General features: G+C 38.4%; 1 pseudogene; it reads left to right on the top strand.

Moving 5' to 3' along the window:
- The first annotated feature begins 3,545 nt into the window (after positions 1-3,545).
- On the top strand, positions 3,546-13,730 carry LOC102512137 (annotated as a pseudogene).
- The last annotated feature ends 5,915 nt before the right edge of the window (positions 13,731-19,645 follow it).

Raw genomic sequence — 19,645 nt, 5'->3', positions numbered from 1 at the left:
CTTGCAAAAAGACTGAAATACTGCAGTCCCGGGAGTCTCTTTTTTGCTGGTCTTTAGCCTCCACCATCACTCCACCTTCTGGTTTTCAGATTCCCTTCTACAGTTCAGTAGAGCACACAGCTCCTTATCAGGGTGACTGGTCACATAGGACAATAAAGGCTGCTATGACCTAAACCCTTTCAAATATCCAGTCTATGAGACAATTCTCTTTCTCACTTAGACAACACACCATCCTGTTTTAGGCATAATTAAAATATCTCTGTCTATTCCAAAATCAAGATATTTCATGATGGTGGCAGTGGGGACCATGTATTCTGGGTTTTTACAGGGTGTTTCAATTTTAAATGTTGTATGACTTTTATCCAGTTATATAATGACTTATCCAGGAGTTCAATTCAATTTTTAGTTCTAGTCATATGGTCACCACGGCTGTGGATCATAAACTAATTTTAGAGATGATCCTGCCAATATAATTTTCAAACATGTAGTCATTTAACAAACATCTACTGGATAGACATTTATTCACTCAGTAGACATTTAATGAGTGCCAGGTACTACACAATGATTTGAAGATACAAATGATGATTAAATTACAACATCAGCCTTCTAGGATAAAGGTCAGCAAACTTTTCCTGAAAAGGGCCAAGAGTAAATATTTTAGGCTTATGGGACATACAGTTTCTATCATAACTGCTCAACTCTGCTGCTGTAGTGGGAAAGAGCCATTGACAATATGTAAGTGAATGAGCATGGCTGTATTCCAATAAAACTTAATTTACAAAAACAGATAGCAAACCAGATTTGGCCCACCATAGTTGCTGACCCTTGCTCTAGCTGTTTAGAGTCTAGACCAGTATCATCCAATAGGAATAAGGTGGAAGGCACAAATGGGAGCCATATATATAATTCTAAATTTTCTAGTAGGCAAATTTTAAAAAGTAAAAAGCAACAGGTGAATTTCATTTTAATAATATATTTATTTGACTTGTTATATCCAAAATATTACCACTTCAACATGCAAGCAGCATTAAAAATTATTAATTAAATTTTTTCACTTTTGTACCATATCTTTGAAATATGGTATTTTATACATAAAGTATATCTCAATTCGTCCTAGCTACATTTCAAATGTTTATTACCATGGTAATTAGCAACCACAATATTGGACAGCCAGGTCTAGACAGATGAATAAATAGGTAATTGACAGGGCTAAGCACGACGTAGTTAGAATGAACATGAAGAAGGAAAAGCCAACCTATTCTCCATCCCTGGTAGCCAGGGAGAATTTCTCAAAGAGAGGCATTCTGGGGGATGAACAGGAGTTCCTTAGTTGAGGATGGGGAGAAAGGAGGGACGGATGATTCTGGACAAAGGAAAGATACGCGTAAAAACCTGGAGATGGGGAAACATGCAGCTTCCTAAAAGACTGTTAAGTTAGCTCAGTATGCACAGAGCAGGGATAGCAGGGTGATGATCCTCAGCTAAGGCAGTGGGAGTGAAGTGCAATCACTCAGTTGCAAGAGATATTAATGAGACAATTGATGGAGATTGACTGGACGAAGGGGATGAGGAAGAAGGAAGAGGAAAGGATGACGTTAAGGGTTTTGGCTTACACAAAACGCAAATTCAGAGCCATCGTTTGTCAAGATGGGATGCTCAGAAGCAGGGGCAGATCTGGGGAAAGATGAAGAGTTTAGCCTTAGACACCCTAGCTTTGAGGCCTCAGGGAGACGTACACAAAGATAATGGAAGACACACAAGCAGCACCTGTGCACAGAATATGCCTTCACACCCGGGAAAGCCCTTTATGTCAGCAGTTGCCCTCATTCTATGATCAGAAGTCTCTCTCTTCCCTCCCTCCAACCAAGATTTTTCTCTCGTGATTCTGCCACCATATGAAGGTCTGAAATCCTAATTCTGTCTGCCAAGAATGATTCTCTCTCCTCTCTTTACCTAAGTAGCTCCTGTTCATTTTCAGGTCTCAATTCAAATGTCACTTCTCAGAGAGGCTTCTCTGATCCCTGCAGAAGAGATCGGATCCCCTGAAATATATATACTCTATATATCTTTTTTCTCAGTGACAATTTCCACACTTGTAATTTCACATCTATTTGTGTAATTAGTGGATTAATGACCTTCTGCCTTGAAGGTAAAGATTATTCACCACAATGCCTGGTGCAAAATCAGTGCTGGATAAATATTTATGGGATAAATAAATACGCTGAATAAGAAAAGGGCAGATGAGAACATGCAGAGCCAAAATCTCCCTATCTTTCAAGTCTTGGCTTGTATTTTAAGCTTTTATCATACTAACAATTCCTCCTACATAGAAATTTTCTCTCCTTCCTCCGACTTCCTCAAATATCACGTTTAGCCCTCTTGCAGCATTTATTAAGTAGCAGTATTCATAGTGATTAAAGGTACAACGCCTGGAACCAGAAAGCTGTTGTTTAAATACCATCTCAGGCATTTACAAGCTGCAGCACCTTGGGAAAATTACTTAAGGTCCCTGACTTCTGTTTTTCACCTAAAAAAATGAAGAAAACTATACTATCAGTTTTTTAAGGGCTATTGTAGGACTAATAAATTAATACATGATAAACTCTCAGTTGACTACCCAACACATACTAAGCATTCAAAAATAATCTATTATATTTATCACTCTCTACTTTCATGATGATAGTTTCAAAAACTGCTACATTTATTGAACACATAATATATTCTGAACATGGTAGAAAGCATTTCATATGGGTTTTTACCATGAAGCCATAATTGATCTTATGGGGCACTATTTCACCTATCTATCATTATGAAGCTGAGGCTCAAAGGGGTTACATAAACTGGCCAAGGTCATGTAACTAGTAATTAGATTTCCTGTCATTTGAGCCCAGCTGATAATGCAGCAGCCCCGCTCACTGTCCTCATGAATGTACACATCCTATGTCTTATGCTAGGTTATAAATTCCACTGCAGGCAAGGATTTGATCTGATTTATCTTTGTATCCCCCAAGCATCCAGCTTAATGCCTTATACGCCAACGATCGGTAAATATTTATTAAATGATTGAACACAGAGTGAAGGGACCCCAAAGTCAAATTTTATCAATGTCATCATTTTGTCCTAGCACTGGCTCTGCAGAAGTTGCTCACATGCATTTTGAACAGAAGAATCCTTTCCATGTCTAAGCAGCACCTACACTAACACATACATTAAAGAGAGCAGTGTTGCCCTAACAGAAAGGTCATGTAAATAGGTCCTTTGTACAGCCAGGTCTAACTGCCTGTTGGCTTGATTCATCAAACATGTAGTAACAAAAAAAAAGTTTGCTTTATAGCACATTAGCCACATGGCAACACATTTCATTAGTGCCCTCTATACACATTTGAAATTTCAAAAAGCATTAATATGTTTTGTATGATTTTGTCTGTATTAGACAGGCTGCCTTTGACAAGGGCTGGGGAATGGTGAGAGCAGTAGGGACAAAGATACAATCTTCCTCAGAAAACAGCAAGAACAACAATTATACAAAATAATGCATGGAGAATATGAGGGGCTGCAGACCCGAAAGAGGAGCAAGTAGCCAGCTCTGGAGAGGAAACGACTTGTATGGGAAAGAGTCTCAGAGTTCACAGGATCTCAAAAATGCTACAGCAGCAGTTCTCAAAGTCTGGTCCGTGGACCATCAGCACTGGCATCACCTGGGAACACCACAGTACTGCAAGTTCTCAGGCCCCGGCCCGGCCTTCATTGTAAGAAACTCTGATGCCAGGCTCAACAATCTGTGCTCTAACAAGCCCTCACAGTGATTCTGATGAATACTCAGATTTGAGAACCACTGATACAGGGCACAGATATTCACACACTTCTTTTACAGATAAGAATTCTGAAGCACATAATTTTTCCAAGATTACATAGCTAGTTGGTAAAGACCAGAATATCTATATCCTGGTTCACAGGAAGGAGGACTGGGAGATGTGAAGGCAGATGCAAAGGGACTTCATGTCCTTGGAGCCTACATTCCATTTATATTTGAAGACTGTGAAACTGCTTAGCAGGTGTTTCTGGATGAAGACCAGAGACAGGTTCTGACAACCACTGGACTAACATCTAGAAGAGCTGGAGTAAACAAAGTCAGTGTTCTTCTAACATGACAAGATGTAATGTTCATCTTCCAGAGGATAATAGGGTATGCAGTAATTGCCAAAACTGTTTGACCACAACCTCTGCACTGGGTTATTTTTTTTAAGTGTAAAATACTGATCTAAATTATGTCAAAATGGTAAACAATTTTTGATATATGATTGATTCGTTTTTAATGCCAATCAAATAAGTTAGGCTCAGAGATGCTTAACTTGTAGTCCATAGATTCCTAAATGGTCCCTGGTTCCCAGAGATCTATTAATACCCTGAAATTACAGGCAACATTTTATGAGCATGTGCAAATGTGGTATTTTTCTAGAGGGTTTCCAGGGATTGTTACTAAATTCCCTAAAGGATCGATGGCTTATTCAATCACTAGACATGTTAGCTTCATGAAGACACAGCCAATGAAATCTGGGCATTTCCTTTAGCTTAGATTCTCTATTTCTTACTTATGCTACTACAAAATTCTCCTGAGTGCCAATTCTACTTTCCTTCTAGTTTTTTCTGGTCCACATTCCAATTTTCTTAAATTTCAAACCTATTAACATTCTTTTTTTTTTTAATTGAAGCATGGTCAGCTTACAATGATGTGTTAATTTCTGGTGTATAGCATAGTGATTCAGTTATATATACATACATATTCCTTTTCATATTCTTTTTCATTAGAAACTATTTCAAAGTATTGAACAGAGTTCCCTGTGGTATACAGTAGGTCCTTGCTGTTTATCTATTTTATATATAATAGTTAGTACTTGCAAATCCCAAACTCCCAATTTATGCCTCTACTCCCTCTTTTCCCCCCTGGTGACATAGGTTTGTTTTCTATGTCTATGAGTCTGTTTCTGTTTTATAAATAAGTTCACTTGTGTCATTATTTTAGATTCCACATGTAAGTGATATCATATGATATTTGTCTCTCTTTCTGGCTTACTTCATTTAGTATGACAATCTCCAGATCTATACATGTTGCTGCAGATGGTATTCTTTTATACCTTTTTATAGCTGAGTAGTATTCCACTGTGTATATTTATAAATACCACAACTTCTTTATTCATTCATCTGTTGATGGACATTTAGGATGCTTTCTTATGTTGGCCATTGTAAATAGTGTTGCTATGAATACTGGGGTATGTGCATCTTTTCAAATTAGAGTTTCTTCCAGATATATGCACAGGAGTGGGATTGCTAGATGATACGGTAAGTCTATTTTTAGTTTTTTAAGGACATCTCCATACTATTTTCCATAATGGCTGCAACAATTTACATTCCACCAAGAGTGTAGGAGGGTTCCTTTTTCTGCACACCCTTTCCAGCATTTATCATTTATGGACTTTTTAATGATGGCCATTCTGACTGATGTGAGATGATACCTCATTGTAGTTTTGATTTGCATTTCTCTGATAATTAGAAATATTGAGCTTTTTTTGCATGTGCCTCTTGGCCATTTGCATTTAACATTCACTCTTAAAAACCACTGCCTACCAATTCAAGTACAAATGCTTCAGATCTCCACAATAAGGCTCTTCTTTCCTGTCTCATCTTTCACTCTTTCATGTATCCCACAATCAGACAACTTGTTTTCCCCAGACACACACACCTTGACCACCTCTGTATTTGGAACTACCAACCTCTATTTCCTTCTCAGATATTTTTTACAACCTCTCTAAAGCCTTCTCTTTCACAAAGTCTTCTCGATCCCCTAAACATTCACTATTTTCTCCTCCAAGGCAAATATATGTCAATATGTTATGGTATTAATCATACCTGGAATACACAGAAACACTATTGGTGTATTCATCACCCCTCCTGTGCTTGAGCACAGTAACCATTTCTACTCTTGTCTTTAATTTGTCACTGGATCTTTTAGCTGGGTCACCACACTGAGGACTGTCACCAGGAAAGCAATACTGACCTGTCATATGTTTCATTCTGAAATGATCAGACTTTGTCAAGGAAAAAAAAAGTTCCTTTCAGTTCAGAAACAAAGTCTTCTCTATTTAGAAACCAAAAGACCTTCAGATGTTTTGTATGATTTTGTTTGCATTAGAAGAGGCTGCCTTTAACAAGGGCTGGGGAATGGCAAAAGCAATAGGAAAGATATGGATTCAGAAGCATCCACCTATCCAACAGGTACAAGTAGAAGCTTCTGTGCAAGCTTATTTCTGAGATGAAAGAATACAATTAAGGAAGATCAATAAAACAATAAAGATTTTCTCTTTGTTCATCTTTTTTCTGACGTTGAAGAATTTTCATATATATTTTCAGAAGTCATGAATCAAAAGTAATCATTTTTGGTTTTAATACATTAATCGACCTCCAGTATTCATCATTCCCTATTCCCATTTTCTTTTCTCCTTCAGTAGAAATGCCTTTATTTAAAATAAAGGAAAAGGATAAAACAAGACTTGGGGGTAGAGAACAGGAGGCCAAAAAGACTTAATTACTTTGGCAGAAAATTCAAAAATACAACATTCCAGCCAAAATTGGAATTTCCCAGGAAGAAGCACAGAGGATTAGAATCCTATTTATAGACTTAATGGCAGGGCCAAGACTGAAAAAAGAAAGACACTTGCCCCTCCACATACACAAACCTCAACCCAGGACTCTAAGCAGGCTGCTTCAGCCAGAGACATATGGTCCAAATCACAGTAGAGTCTGGGTGGGAACAGAGTGGTGGGCAGCCATCAACAAGGAACAGAAGGACAGCACAGAAGGAGCTCAGAGTCAGCTCTGCCTGCACGTTAGGGGTGTGGAGAGTCCCAACTGGGAGGCTAAAATCCTTTTGTGGTCTACGAGTCCCTATTATTCATTTCAATCAGAAAAGAGGATTTTAAATAAATCCATTGGCTCTGGGTCTATTGACACAACCAAAATGTTTTCTGAAATAGAACTAAGCACAGAACTTTAAGTTTCCACATTGAAAAAAATCTACCATATCTATTAATTCATATATTTATGAAAGATAATCAGGGTTTACTATTTCTCCTTCTTGTCCCTCCCTTCTCTCATTGACTAGTGATGGACACAAATTGGCAAAGACGGACTGACAAATGCAAACAGAATGATGGCTAAGTCAATACAGGGGTTTAGCCACCACCCCTCCAGATATTTATGCTTAAGCATATATATATATATTTTTCCAGCAAACTCAGCTTATGTATAAGTGAAAATAGCAATCTACCAAGGATAACCTACCTGGTCCCTACTCCCAATATTTTCTGTCTGACTTTGGGCAAGTCTTTCCTCTACCTGCCTGTCTTGGTTACTATCTCTATAAAGTGGGAACATCTTGTTTTTCTCATTACGTCTAGTGTCTGCTCAAAGTCATGTGATGCTGTAATTCAATAAATGTTAAATGATGCTAACAATTTGCATCATATCCTTCAAAAGCACCTTGAGTGCTTAGGATAAATCCAATAAGTAAACTAAAATAAGTTCGATTCCTAGAACTGCTTAATGGAAGAGTAACTGAGATGCCACCAAGTTAATTACTACCAATTGGTGGGTGCAAGAGATGATTCACTTTTTGCAAATTCAATTTGAGGGATTGATTTTATAGCTTCACAGGTCTCTTACACTGTTGAAATCCCACAAAATAAATGGATAATCAATAAAAGAAAAATCTGCTGTTGCTTAAGCCTGAGTTACTGTTCCCTCCCCATCTTCTTTTTTTCCAAAATCAATGTTGCCAACATGATAAACACCCCTCAGATTCTGTTCTGATTAAAAATCTAAACGCAGTTTTCCTTTTATAATACATATATGTGTGGGGAGTGATATTCACTGTCACAGCCTTTTATTGTGCTGTGCACTATCCCAGAACACAGGAGAACTCACAGTTATTAAAACAGAAGACCTATATGAAATATATACTTATTTTCATCTGAGTTATCTATTTAACAAGCCATTTGATCTACAAGATCCTTCCATTACTGGGCCTAAAATTTGGCTAAGTTGCCACCTTAGAAACCACTGCAAAAGTTGTGATACTGCAAAAATAATATTATAATTTTATTTCATAATAATATAGAAAAAATGTTCTGCACCATACAATGCCAGGTTCAACAATACAGAGTAATGCCTCATATCCCAGGATGGTTGGGTAATGAGGTAGTACACTGTGACCTGTCCTGAGAACTCAGGCTTATTCCCTTTGCATGCCAAAAGTCTGCAATGTAGTGTAATTTTGATGGAAAGATTTCCCAAAAGCATTACACAATTTCCAGCTTAATCAAATATATACAAAAGCTATTAACATACTACTAATGATGAAGTCAGCACATGGCTATCAGCCATCGCACTGGGCAACACCATGGTCAGAGGGAAGCCTGGGAGGGGAAGGCTTGCTTGCTCCTTTGCTAAATGTTCTCAGCTGATTCTGTTTTTCAAAGTCATGTATGTGAAAGGGTTTTTATTTCCCTTCTCACTGTTAGTTGCTGTTTTATCATTTCCAATGCTCCTGCACCAAGCAATCTTCATTCCTTTAAGTTCCTGTTTTTAATTTGTAGAAAGCTTTATAACAAAGCTCTGTGAGGAGTCATTTCAATTTTTGCATATAAGCTAAAGGGGGCACAATTAGGAATCGGTAAGAATGGATGAGGATCCCTGGGCGGTCAGGTAGGAGATGCTCCAGCCGCCTACTGCTTTACCAGGACCCAAAAAGTGAGATTACTGAGAATGGCCCCCAAGAGCAAGTGCCCTGATTCTGCCTTGTATTTTTATCTCATTATTTCACCCCAATGGTGTCTCTCTAACTAGAATATAAAGTCCATAAGGGCAGGAAACATATTTCATTGTTCATCTGATTTGCCACACTACTTACAACAGTGCTGAGTAAATAAAAAGTTCTTCTGTCATTTGTGTGTGCCTACCCCAGAAACCTGGAAAAATCACCTTTAAATGTTAATACAATATGCTACTTAAAACTTCTGTCAGTTAGCATTATTTGTGCCAAATTTTCCTGTCAACAGAGTTGGCTGACTTGCCCCAGGCAGTGCTGTAAATAAATATAAAGATTTCTTATTTAATTTGCGGCACTGTAATTAGAAACCAACCTCTATCTTAGTTACTCTTTTCCTGATTCACATTTTTTCCACAGAGAATTTTTTTCTGCCTGTGTAATCTGTAAGCAAAATTTCCAGTTCTGCACAGAAGCCCAGATGTAGCCTTTATTTTCACACTTGCATGTCCAGGACCTCATTCATATTTCTTAAGCTGTGCCTACATCAAGCTTTCTTTGGTCTGTCAAAGGATCTCTTTCCTTTGATCACAGCAGTCAAAAGAATTCTGAATGGAGACTGGTCCTCAGGAATGAAATGCAAGGGCATCTGATATTAATCTAACTGTCTCTGGCTCATTTAGATATTTATTCTGAAATTTTCACTTAATGTCCTATGTTATCTCAATGCTTTTCACCCTGCAAAAACCACTTCAGGAAACTATCTTTTCCTGGGACATTAATTTTCTCATCATCAGGTTCTTGATTTACCCAGGATGTAAAACTCTATGCTCTCTTGGTCATACTGCAAACATTTCTTACCTCTGTCTGTAATGTTTTGGTTGCTTCTGGAAACATTCTCTAAACCTGTAATGTGTCGAAGCCATTTTCCCCCCTGGAAAGTGGGGTCATCGATTTAGATAAAAGGTACCAGCACCAAGCATTGGTTATCATTTTGCACCTGCAGAGGGGCCTGTAGAGTGACACAGCCTTAGGTATGCTACCGGACACCAAATCCTCTTGGGGACAGTAAGGTCTGCTCAGATTCTAATCCTACTGCAAGAATTCACTGAATATCTCCTTTAACATGCCCTTCTTTTCTCAAGCTAACTTTTAAAAACATCATCTCATTTAGCTGTGAGAAAGCAGGTGCAAAAGCCAGTTTTGTGCTCATTGCAAACATTCATTTTCTTCCGGACACTCTTGAACATCCAGAATGACTGCAGCCTCTCCTGATCCTTAAGCCATACTCTCTGTAAGCAGAACGTAGGACTGACACATATAGTCTCGTGGCTGGCTGGATATATTTTACAGTAAAATATATGCAGTGAAGAGTGAATAAAATATATGTATATCTTAGAGAGAAATAATAAAATGCTCATGTACTCACCAAAGATTCTAGATATCCAGTGTTAGAACCCCTTTACTACTCTGTGAACCCATCCTCAATCATATTTCCCTTCCTCCCCTCCGGAGGGAACCACCATTTTGGGTGGCCTCACAGACATCTATAGAACACTCCACACAACAGCAAAATACATTCTTATCAACTGCCCATGGAACATTCTCCAGGACAGACCCTATGTCAGGCCATAAAGCAAGTCTCAGTAAGTTTAAAAGGACTGAAATCATACAAATTATGCTCTTAGACCACAATGGAACAAAACTAAAATAGCAGACATAAATTGGGAAATTTCCAAATTTGTGGAAATTAAACAACATGATACTAAATAGCCAAAGGTTCAAACTAAAAAATCACAAGGGAAATTAGAAAATACATACAGATTAATAAAAGTGAAAACAAAACATACTAAAATTTATGGTATGCAGCTAAAGCAGTGCTTAAAGTGAAATTTATAACTATAAATACTTATATTTAAAAAGAAGAACGACCTCAAATTAGTAAGTTAATCTTCCACCTTAAACATCTAAAACAATAAAGCCAACTAACCCAGAGTTAGCAGAAGGGAAATAATAATAATAATAAAGAACAGAGTGGAAATAAATGAAATCAAGAATTTTTAAAAAATCAGTAAAACAAAAGTTGTATCTTTGAAAAGATAAAGTGAACATTTTGGCTAGACTCACTAAAGAAAAAAGAGCAGATTAAAACTACTAAAATCCAGGAAGAAAGACAGGACATCACTACTAACCTTACAAAATTAAAAGGATTGTAAGGAAATTCTGTGAATAATTGTGCTAACAAATTAGATAGCTTAGATAAAACAAAGTCCTAGAAAGACACAAACTAACAAAATTGACTCAAAAGAAAAAGAAAGTCTAACGGAGCTAAAAGAAGTAAAAAGACTGAATTAATAAAAAAAAAAAAAAAATTACCCACCAACAAATGCCCAGGGCCAGTCTGGTATATACTACCGAATGTTCACAGAGAATTAGTAACAATCCCTCACAAACTTTTCCAAAAAATAGGAGGAAGGAACATTTCACAACTCATTACCTGAGGCCAGTATCACCCTGATGCCAAAACCAGAAAAAGAAATCACTAAAAAAGAAAATCATAGATCAATATACCCTACGAATATAGATGCAAAACTCACTAACAAAATAGAGGCAAAGTGAATCCAGCAACGTATAAAAAGGATTATACACTACAACCGAGTGGGATTTATACCAGAAATGCAAGGTTGATTCAACATATATAAAATCAGTCAATGTAATACACCAAATTAGATTTTAAAAATCATCTCCATACACTTAAAAAGCATTTGACAAAATCTAGCATTATTATCATCTAGGATAAAGACACTCAATAGCAGCAGAAGGGAATTTCCTCAACATGATAAAGGGCATCTATGAAAACCCCACAGCTAACATCATATTTAACAGTGAAAGACTGGGTGCTTTCCCTCTAAGATCAGGAACAAGACAAGGAAGCCCATTCAACATAACAGGAGACGTTCTAGCCAGGGAAGTTAGGCAAGAAAAATTTTTAAAGGCTTGCATATTGAAAAGAAAGAACTAAAACTATCTCTACCTACAAATGACATCATCCTTACATGCAGGAAATCCTAAGGAATTCATTATAAAACTGTTAAAATGAATAAAACTAATTCAGCAAGATTGCAGGATACAGGATCAATATACAAAAATCAACCACTATATTTCTTTATACTAGCAATAAACAAGCCAAAAAATGGAATTAACAATGCAATTTCATGTATAATAGCATCAAAAGAATAAAATTCTTAGAAGTAAATTTAGTAAAATAAGTACAAGACTTGTACACTAAAAACTACAAAACATCATTGAAAGAATTTAAAGACCTAAATAAATGGAGACACCTGTGTTCACGAAAGACTTAGTATTTTAAGACGGCAATTCTGCTCAAATTATCCACAAATTCAATGGACCCTCTATCAAAATCCCAGCTAAAATTAACAAACTTACCCTAATATTCACATGGATATGAAAATGACTCAGCAAAGGCAAAACAATATCCAAAAAGAACAAAGTTAAAAGACTGTCACTTTCCAATCTCAAAACATAATAGTACAAAAGATTTTGTGGTGCTGGCATAAGGATTGACAAATTGATCAGTGGAACAGAATTGACAAATAGACCCATTTATGGTCAATTTATTTTCAACAAAGGTGCCAAGACAATTCAATGGGGGGAAAACAGCCTTTTCAACAAATGATGCTAAGACAATTGCAGTTCCATATGCAAAAGAATGAAGCTGGACTATGTTATGCCACATACAAAAATTAATTAAAAAAAAAAAGAATGAAGTACCTAAAACTCGGAAAAAAGCAGGTATAAGTCTCTGAGATTTAGATTAGGCAACGGTTTTTAGTTATGACACCAAAAGCACAAGCGACAAAATAACAGTTACATAAATTGGGCCTTGGAGAGAGTGAGGGCTGGGTGTACCTTCCAGTTGAGGCGCTGCCCACCACCCCATTTTGGTGGTTCCAACAGGAGTCAGAGGGCCTGGGCATTCCCTCTGGGTGGTCCCTCCTGCTCCTGCGGCAGGGCCCCTCCGGCTTCCCTGCCGTTCCGCGCCCCCAGGGTGGCTGCGGCCTTGGACTAGCGCTCCAGACGGGGCAGGGGACCGCTACTACAGGTTCACCGAGACCCTGGCCATCTCACAGCGCTTCAAGCAGAATCCCAACGAGCCCACGACCACCTGGGTCCTCCAGGGGTGTGACCAGAGGGGCCAGAGCCTGTCCCTGAATTCCAGGGAACTGGCGCTGCTGGACGACCTAACCAGCGACGCCATCTTCAACTCCTGAGCAAATTTCTGAGGAGCGGTTGCAAGACGCTGCTTACCTGGCGGCTGCTGGCCTGACGCAGGGGCTGGGGGTCCTTCTTGCATTTCGGGGCCACCAAGCCGCCCTTACGCCTCCAGACCGCGGTGGAGGAGGGCATCCAGCTGGTGCGCGAGCTGGGCGCGCTCACCTGGACCAACAGGCGTGGCCCTCGCCCGCCTCGTGGCCGTCGCCCCTCGTGGCAGAGCGAGACGTTGGACGTGCCTTCGCTCAGGGCGCGCAGCTGCCCCTGCTCATGGCCACGCCCCCCGAGCTGCGGCTCTCAGCCTGCGGGTCAGGGACCCGACTGTGCAGGAGACGGTGGACATCCAGACCATAGCCGACGTCCGCCTGCTCTGGCGCCAGAGCCTGCCAGGCCTCCAGGCTCACGCTGAGGCCCACCCCGATGTGCAGGGACCTCCGGGACAGGTTCCCGAGCCTTGGCGTGCCCGAGGGCAGGGTGGCCAAGCAGCCCACCAGGAGCCTCCTGGGGCTGTGCATCAGTGAGGCCAAACTGAAGCCGCAGCCACACAGCCTAGGGGCTGGGGGAGGAGCAGGCCCCGCAACCCACTACTCCAGACAGGCCCAAGCTGCGTGACTAGCCCTCCCCGCCAGGCCTTCCCATTGGCACTGGATGGAGGTCAGGGGACAATAAATTATAGGGGAAACCACAGGGCAGGGGGCTGGCGACATCTTAAGGGATGCGTCCTCTTCCTGGGTCCACAGCTAAACCACGTTTTACAATCTCCTTGCACCTAGATGGGAATATGGGATTAGCGCTGGTCAAAGGAAAGCAAGTGAAAGTGATTATGCTGTTTTCTGACCTGACCCCTGAACACGTCCTACGTGATCTCTACGCACTCGTTCTCTTCGCTCACCAGCCAGCTCAGGGTGACAGGGTGTCCGGTGAGGTACAGCTACTAGATTTGCCTGGATCCCTGGGTTGTTACTTAGAGGAGAGCCACTCAGGAAAGTCCACTGACTGGTAGCTTTATGTAAGAAACGAGTTTGTGTGTGCCGAGCCATTGAGTTTTTAAAGCTTCTCATCCTATCAAGTAGCTGACTAAAATAGTATTGTGCAAACTGCATTCTCTGAGAAAATTCCAATTAGGTTAAAAATTTAGCATAAATAATAATGAGAATAATAATGAGTAAAAAGCGGTAAGCCTGGAAGTTTAAAAACGCATTCTTAAACAAATCAGGTAAAAGAATAAATAATGATGAAAATTAGAATGTACTCAAAACTGGATAATAATTAAAATACTAATTATCAAGATGTGTAGTAATAGCATAAACAGTATTTATAGGAGGAAAATATCACCTTAAATATTAACATTAAAAATAATGAGAGCTCCAGAAATAAACCCACACAGCTACAGGTAATTAGTCTATGACAAAGGAGGCAAGAATATACAATGGAGAAAAAACAACCTGTTCAACAAGTGGTGTTGGGAAAGCTGGACAGCTACATGTAAACCAATTAAATTAGAACACTCCCTCGCATCACATACAAAAATAAACTCAAAATGGTTTAAAGGCCTAAATATAAAACATGACACCACAAAACGCCTGGTAGAGAACATAGGCAAAACATTCTCAGACATAAATCATAGCAATATTTTCTTAAATCAGTCTCCCAAGGCAAAAGAAATAAAAGCAAAAATAAACAAATGGGACCTAATCAAACTTAAAAGCTTTGGCACAAGGGAAACCATAAAAAAATAAAAGATACCACAGAGAATGAGAGAAAATATTTGCAAATGATGCAACTAACAAGGGGCTAGTATTTATATAAATAGCTCATACAATTCAAAAATATCAAAATATCAAATAATAAACCAACAAACAACCCAATCAAAAATCAGCGGAAGACCTAAACGGACATTTCTCCAAAAAGACATCCAGATGGCCAACAGGCACTTGAAAAGATACTCAACATTGCTAATTATTGGAGAAACACAAATCAAAACTACAATAAGGTATCACTTCACACAGGTCAGAACACCCATCATTAAAAAGTCAACAAATAAATGCTGGAGTGGGTGTGGAAAAAAGGGAACCCTCCTATACTGTTGGTGGCAATATAAATTGGTGCAACTACTGTGGAAAACAGTATGGAGAGTCCTTAAAAAACTAAAGATAGAGATAGCATATGATCCAGCAATCCCACTCCTGGGCATAAATCTGGAAAAGATGAAAACTCTAATTCGAAAAGATACATGCACCCCAATGTTCATAGCACTATTTACAATAGCTAAGACGTGGTAGCAACCAAAATGTCATCAACAGACGAATGGATAAAGATGTGGTGTATATATACAATGGAATATTACTCAGCCTTAAAAAAGAAGGAAATATTGCCATTTGCAGCAACACAGATGGACCTAGAGACTATTATACTAGGTGAAGTAAGTCAGACAGAGAAAGACAAATATTATATGATATCATATATATGGAATCTAAAAAAATAATACAAATTAGCAAACATTTAGCTAATATTTGCCACAGACTCCCATCCTTTGAAATCTGTTGAGAGTAATTTTGTGGCTTAGACAAGGACAATATTTAACAATCTTTTATGTTTAATTGGAAATGATATATATTCTGCAATTGTTGGATACAGTGTTCTATAAATCTGTCAGTTTTCATTTGTCTTCAGCATTCTGGGTTTTTTTAGGTGCTTGATCTGTCAACTGAGAGAAAATATTAAAATTTCAGACTTTGATAGTGAAATTGTCACTTTCTTCTTGTAGTCTTATTGATTTTTTGCATATATTTGAGGCTATTAACTGTATGCAAGTTTAGAATTATTACATCCTGGTACATTGAATAATTTATCATTGTTTAATAGTCATCTTTTTCTCTAGTAATACTTTTTTCTTAAAATACATTTTGTCAGATATTAATATAATTATATCAGCTAGCTGAAATCATACATATTTTCAACCAATACTGTAAGTTTATTAAGATTCTTTTACATTTGATGTGCCATTGTTATATCAATAATAATAATAATTTGGGGAATTTAAAATTTTATAACATAAAAATTTTTAATTTTCATTAAGATATTTTATTCAAGAGCATCTGATATTTTTATGTCTCTAAAATCATCTAATAGTTACGAACTGCTAATCAACACACAACTATGTCCATGTCTTTTTTTTGAAGTATAGTTGATTTACAATTGTACAGTTGATTATAGTTGTGTTAGCTTCATGTCCGTGTCTTGAATGAAACCTAAGTATGCCAACTAAATTAATACCACATAAAGGAATCTTCTTAACTAACTAGCTGATGTGATAAAGTATTTTAGAAATTAGAATCACATAGATATAAAATTAGGTTTAAATGTTTTCTTTGTGATATTTAAAATGTGCTTTGATATAGACATCAAAGTGAATCATTGATTTTTAACCAATACTTACTTTGGACTTCCATTTACTCTGAAAATACAAACCATGATCAATACTTTAATCTATCCATTGATTATTCTGTCACTCTTCTCTTCATCACCTGCTCCTGTTGACCTGTGTTGTCTTTGCAATTTCAAATATGATGCCATAACAATAATAATACTTCTCTCATATGGTTCACAGAAGTATGCAAAGCACTTTTAGGCATATTAGTAGGTGCTCAATAACTATTTTTGGAATTGAATTATCCTACTTCTTCTTGATTACCAAATAGGAGTTTAATAAAGACACAATGAAGAGTTTTCTGTGTGTGGTGTTAAACACCCTGAAAGCTGAATTTGCTCCCAGTCTCTCCATTGCATGCCTCCAGCCCCACTCCCTTGAAATGTCTCCCGCACTCTCATTCTTTATTATGTGCTAAGAATGCAGCCAAGAAAGACTGCTCACTTCCATGAAGTACATCTAAACCAAGGACATTAAATTCCATCTTTACTTTTGAATACAGATTTCTGTGAAAAGGCCAATTCATTTTTAAAAGCTGAATGGATAACTTGAAAGTAATTTATAGCTGATTAATATTTAGGGGCCAAAAAAAAAAAATCCAAGACAAGAGTATTTCCCAGATTTATTGAACTTTACTTTGATAAGGACTTGATTGAATTTTCATTCACTCCGTTCTTACCTTTTTTGGTTCTTAACTAGTCAATGGAATGTCACTGGCCATGTTGTGCTCTGCAATTCTGCCACCCTTATTGAAATGATCTATTTCTATGGCAAGACTGCCAGCCTGAGATAGTCTTTTTCCTGCTGAGCCATTTGCAGTGATGGATGATACAAGGAGCAGTAACACTTTCCAATTTGGCATCTTTTAGGCGTTAACTGGGTCTTTTATTCCACATCCTTTCAGCCCTACCCTTATTTTTGTTTGAGCTCATTGACTTCTAGACAAGAAAATGACACATTTCCTTAAGGAATCCCCCTTAGCTAGGCGTTGATGTCACTTTTTAAAAAGAACTTTTTAGAAAAGACAGAAGTGACTCTTCAACCTGATGTTCTTCCATTGGAAACAAGGTGGAAATTTTGTTAAAATATGTGAGCAAGGATTTATTACCTGATAATAGAGTATGTTGAGTAGAGGGGACCACCTGAAGCTTGAAAGAGGGCATTTTATAAAAATTAAGATAAAATAATAATTTACAACATTTGCAATAACTTTATATCAATGATTATTGCTGTTTGCCAAGTATTTTCGTTTCTCCCTTCCCATACACATGGCAGAATTGTACTTCTCAGCTCCCTTGTGCTGGGGCAGAGCCATGCAGCTAGTTTTGCCCAGTAAATTTTCTGGGGATGTGAGTGTGCCACTTCTGAGCTGGATCATGTAACATGAGATCCTCCAGTGCTCTCTTCCCTCTGGCTGGTAACCGACAGTGACTATCTTATCAATCTGATGTCCCAAGCTCCTACCCTGAGGATTTGCAACAGACAGGTAACATGACCAAGAAATAATCCTTTGCTACCTTGAGTGACTGAGATTTGGAGTTTACTTGTTACCGCAGCATAGGCTGGTTTATGCTTATTGTATAAGACATTATAGAACTTGCTATTGCCAATTGCTAAAAATTACAAATAGGCTCAGAAAACTGTTTAGTTAATTAAGAGATGAACTATTTTTTTAAGGATTTCTAATTTTTTGAGGTTGCTAGTAAGAAAGGACAACACAATCTCCTCATAAAATCCTATTGAGTGTTGCTGAACAGAATTAGAATTGTGTGTTGGACACTCCAAACGTGGGTTAACTGGGCACATTTAGTGTCTGGGTTACTGAGAAGTAATGTAGATAAAAAGCATGGGCTTAGGAGCATGGGTTTTATCTCTAATCCGTGTTAGCTCTTGTTCTCTTACCTCTTAAAGCCTCAGTTTCCTTATCTGTAAAATGGAGTTAATAATAATTGTGCCCAGTGTGGCGGTTACAGGGAAAGCACCTGTGAGAATGAGAGAGCCCTGTTATAAAACGGAGTAAACATTTGCTCCAAGGCTGGACTCAGAGGAAGTATTTAATGAACAGTGGTTCTCCTCTTGTTTTGACGGCAGAACAACACAAATCTAAACCTTCTTACCAATACTGCAGAGCTGTTACACCACTTGACCACCTTCTTTTCTTCCCTCCTTTGTTCTCCCTGATTCTGATCCTGCTTCATTTTTCATGAGAAAAATCAGCCTGACTAGCAATCATCCCACAGCATTTGTACCCAGTGCAAAGTCATGGTGAGGTGAGCATGGTGGTAATAATAACAGCTCTGTCTCATGTAGTGAGCAGCTGTTTTGTGTACCTGATCCTTTCTCCTGGCACATGCCATACATTTTCCTCCTTACAACAGCCCAGTGAGGCAGGCACTTTTGCTCTCATTTTGCAAAAGAGGAGGTTGAGGGTAGATATCTGCCCATAATCATGCAACTATCCATTGATACAACAGAATTTGGTCCAGGATGGTCTGAAGATCGGGCTCCTAACTGCCAAGTATATATCCAGGTTTGTGTCTGAACTACCTGTTTCTGTCTAGTATTCCTGGCACTCCATCTGCTTTAGCATGTGTCTCAGATTTTTCATTTTTATAAAAGTATTATTGTTAATAGTTATATTAAAACATGCTAGATTTTTTAGGCTTCTGCTTTTACTTCGAGCTTCTGCCATGGCTTCACCTAGTCTCCAGTGAAATGCACATACCCTAAAGGGAGTTCTCAATTTAATACTTGGTTATTTGAAAAACAACAAGAGATGAACTTTCTTCTCTTTATTCTTTCTAGATGCAGTGTAATATCATCTCCCTTGGAAGGCAACAAAGTGATCTTGTACACTGGGGTCTGGGCAGCAAACTCCTTCAGTCTGGTGGTGTTAGCAGCCAAAGTGTTCAGCACCACTGCCCCTTCCACATCAACGGAGCACATGGACAAGTGATGCTGTGGCGAGTGCTGCAGACTGCGAGATGCATGAAGCCACCAGAGTACCAGGCCACAGAGGTAGCGGAAACTTGGGAAACTGTAGGTTAGGTGTGTGCAAAATGTGTGGGAAACAGAGACTGAGAGTCCCTCCATAGAGTGTG

Source organism: Camelus ferus, chromosome 25, assembly GCF_009834535.1.
Source record: "Camelus ferus isolate YT-003-E chromosome 25, BCGSAC_Cfer_1.0, whole genome shotgun sequence".
Classification (NCBI taxonomy): domain Eukaryota; kingdom Metazoa; phylum Chordata; class Mammalia; order Artiodactyla; family Camelidae; genus Camelus; species Camelus ferus.
This window is presented reverse-complemented; position numbering and strand designations above follow the sequence as displayed.